A 4,373-nucleotide genomic window follows, 5' to 3' on the forward strand; every position below is an offset into this window, starting at 1 on the left:
GTATAAAACTATATTTTCATACTGATAGTTTCACTAGGGAAAAACCCTTACGTTTTTACAGAAGAACAATTATCCAAGCAATCGGGTCTTGGTAGAAGACTACTTTTTACTGGGAAACATAGGGTTTTCTAGGGAGTATACTATTTACAAAACCTTTGAAATCAATTACTAAACTACATTGTCACTAACATTTTTATACAAGCAATGACACTAAATACTTATGAACTCACCAGCTTTATGCTGATACTCGCTTTCAAAATAACTTGTATTCTCAGGTCATCAGTAGACAGGTATAGATGAAGCTTTTGAGAAGATGGAGCATACAAGACCCATCTTTTATTTTGATTATACTTTTGGTGTCTTACACACTGTACAAAACACGCTTGTATTACAATTATTATATTAATGCAATGGATGTTGTTGCTTGTCTTTACTAATATGCATTATTGCGATACTGTACATGACGTCCTCCACCCCAAAACGTTTCCGCCGTTCATGGTTTTGGGGTGTGAAAATTCATACGCGATCACTTTATCCCTTTGGGTCAGAACACAACCTAACCCACCTCCAGAGGCATCACTATAAACTGCGAAGTCATCAACTCCTTCAGGTAACGACAGAATCGGTGCTTCACACAATCTCTTATTTAACTTTTCAAAGGTTTCCTTATGCTTCTCATTCCAAGCATAAGTAGCTCCTTTATGGGTCAAAGTTGTTAATGGAGTAGCGATCGAAGAAAAGCCTTGGATAAATAGGCGATAATATCCGACTAATCCTAAAAAGCTTTGAATCTCTGTAGGACTTTTTGGTTGTTTCCACTTCATTACAGCTTCAATCTTTGCTGGGTCAACCATTTTTCCTTCTTGGTTAACCACATGACCTAAAAATTGGACTTCTTGAATCCAAAATTCACATTTGGAGAACTTTGCATACAGCTTCTCCTTTTTCAGGACTTCTAGCACTTCGCGCAGATGATTTTCATGCTCCTGCTTGCTTTTCAAATAAATCAAAATATCGTCTATGAATACTATCACGGATTTATCAAGGTATGGTTTACAAACCCTGTTCATCAAATCCATTAAAGCTGTTGGGGCATTGGTTAGTCCGAACGACATAACCAAAAATTCATAGTGTCCATATCTTGTTCTGAATGCAGTCTTTTCGATATCCTGCTCTCTCACCTTTAGTTGATGGTATCCTGACCTAAGATCGATTTTCGAGAAATAGCTCGGACCTTGCAACTGATCGAACAGGTCATCGATCCTCGGCAACGGGTACTTGTTCTTTATTGTCGCTTTATTCAGCTCTCTGTAATCGATGCACATTCTCATGCTCCCGTCTTTCTTCTTTACAAATAACACCGGGGCTCCCCAGGGTGATGAACTAGGTCGAATGAAACCTTTGTCCAATAACTCCTGAAGTTGTGTCATAAGTTCTTTCATCTCTGTTGGTGCTAAACGATACGGTGCTTTTGCTATCGGTGTCGTTCCTGGTAACAAGTCAATACAAAATTCTACTTGTCGCCCAGGGGACAATCCGGGAAGATCTTCAGGAAAAACTTCTGGATAATCACACACCACCGGAATATTCTGCACCTCCTTCTTTTCCTTCTTAGCATCGATCACGAACGCTAGATATGATGTACATCCCTTGGCCAAACACTTTCTGGCTTTGATTAGGGAAATGATTCCAGAGTTTACTCTGCGTTTGTCTCCATACACCATAAACGACTCTTTCCCTGGCGGGTTTACTTTTACTATCTTTTGCCTACACAATATTTCGGCATCATTGGCGCTAAGCCAATCCATTCCTAAAACTATGTCGAAACCATTTAACTCGATAGGTAATAATTCTTCGTGGAACTTATTCCCATCCAAGTCAATGAGGTTGTTTTTCATATGATGGCTAACAGGTACAAACTTGCCACTAGCAATCTCGATTAATAAAGTGTTAACTAGTCTATCAACAGGCAAAGCTAGTTTTCTACCAAATTCATGCAAAATAAAGGAGTAATGGGCTCCAGAATCAAACAAAATTTGGGCAGGCAATTCGTTTACGAGAAAGGTACCTGAAGCGACATCGGCTTCTTCTTCTGCAGCTTCAAGTGTCATCTGAAAGGCTCTCGCCTTCGGCTTTGGTGGAAGATTGGGATTTGATGCATCCTTCTTCTTCGGACAGTCGTTCGAAACGTGCACTTCTTCGTTACATGTAAAGCATACCCTCTTGTTGGACGGACACTCGTTGGCATAATGCCCAGTCTTTCCAAATTTGTAGCAAGTCACCCCCTCAGTACATTTCCCAGAGTGCTTTTTCTTGCACTTCTCACACCATTTCACTTCGCCTCCTCCAAACTTCTTAGACTTTGAAAATTTGCTTTTTTTGTTGGAACCTGAAGTTTCTTGCACTTCTCACACCATTTCACTTCACTTCGCCTAGATGGCGGCTTTCAGAGTGGTTGCTTGCTTGACCATCGGACCAAAGTCCACTGGTAATCCAAGGGCAAACTTGTTAATCTTAGAGAGTTCAGTTAGAACTAGGTAAGGAACAAGCTTCATCTTTTCCGTAAAACTAGCAACGTATTCAGTAACGCTCATCTTTCCCTTCTTCAAATTCTGGAACTCATTATTAATTTCTAGAAGATCCTGCTCAGAGCAGTATTGCAATTTCAGTTGTACCACAAAGTCTTCCCAAGACATCTTGCTAGCTTCTCCTTTGGGCATCGAATCAGCTAGTAACTTCCACCAGCTCAATACACCAGATTTTAACAGAGGAATTGCAAGTGCGGTCTTCTGTTTGTTGCTGCACTCACAACTTTCAAACATCGTCTTCATTTCGGAGATCCGATTCATGACTTCCACCGGTGTCGGACTTCCAGATAGACACGGTGGTTTGGATGCCATGAAATCTTTGTATTTGCATCCGCATCCATCAACTCCTCCATCCTGGTTGTTTTGTCTAACTATCGGTGGGTTGGCTTGACCAAGAGTCCCACTGTAGTTCCCTCCTACTGATTGCCCTTCATTCAATTCGGGCTGTTCAACAGGTATCATAGTTTCTTCCCTATTCTGTTGTAGTAATCACCTTGTCTCCTCCATTTGGCGAGCTAACATCGTTTGTATCATTGCCTGTACCCCCAGCCACCTTCATTGGCTCAGGTGCAGCTCCTACAACAGGTACTTGCTCAACTACTTGAGGTTGAGGTTGTTGAACCCTGTTTCCGTTTGCATTTGCAACTCCACTACGAGTTCTTGCCATTACAATCTATATACCGAATAAGGCGAATTTAGGTCTTTATCCTCGATGGGTATTTAAATTCCCTTATCACTCCGAAACCTTTACATGTTAGTTCTAATATCGTAATCGTACGCTTAGAATCCTACACACATAAGGTTTCCAGATCCGGTCGGCAACAGACCATAGATCTGAACAAATAATGGCATATATGGCAAACATATAACATTTAGCACATAAAAGCATTTTAGGCATCTTTCCTAAAATAAACTAGTGCTCGTGTCTAAAATATGGTAGATACTCATCTCACAATCATCACTTAGCATTCTAAGTTTAAGTCTAGAAATCCTACAATTTCTTAGTTCGCTTAAACTAATGCTCTGATACCAACTGTGACATCCCCTAATTTCTCGGCCAGAAAACACCGATTTAATTTATGCTTTTTAAAATAAAATCAGAGAAATCCTTTTAAAAGATGTTGCGGAATTGGTCCCCAATACAAAACATGATAAAAGTTTGTCAAAACCTTTATTTAAGAAATATATAATTTCATTTCATATCAAAACCTCGGGATGTCATGTTCCGATACAGGTCAAAAGCATAAACAAGACACTATAAGCCTTTCAACAGTTATTTACAACTACTGGCCTACAATCCAAAAATATCTCATCGTTCTCCGACTATGCTCGGGGTCCACTACCTGTAACATAAAAATTTGAGTGGGTCAGGCTTGGAAGCCTGGTGAGCATATAGGGTTTTCAACCCACAATAATAATAAACTTATTAAGTTCATTAATCAACAATAACCCTGATTACCCATTCCCGTTATCCTCACTTTACGTCCCTAAACACTTATCACAAGGGACCTAGCCTAAAGAATATCATCGGGATGGACACTACTGCTAAGGGGACTCCTCAGCCATACATGTCCTAAAGGCAACCATGAGGGGGATGGAGTACAGCAAATGAACACCCAAGTTCATTAACACCTACAGGTTGCGGGCCTGCCAGCGTTCCACTGGACTGTCTAGAAAAGTCTGTAGTCGTCATCCAAACTCCGCTAGATGACTGGATCACAATCACATCGAGGCCTCTCATCATTTTATTTCATCACACATCAACTATCTACCCATGTTTTACCC

This window comes from Lactuca virosa, chromosome 9, assembly GCF_052849685.1.
Source record: "Lactuca virosa cultivar CGN04683 chromosome 9, Lactuca_virosa_CGN04683_v6, whole genome shotgun sequence".
In the NCBI taxonomy this organism is placed as follows: domain Eukaryota; kingdom Viridiplantae; phylum Streptophyta; class Magnoliopsida; order Asterales; family Asteraceae; genus Lactuca; species Lactuca virosa.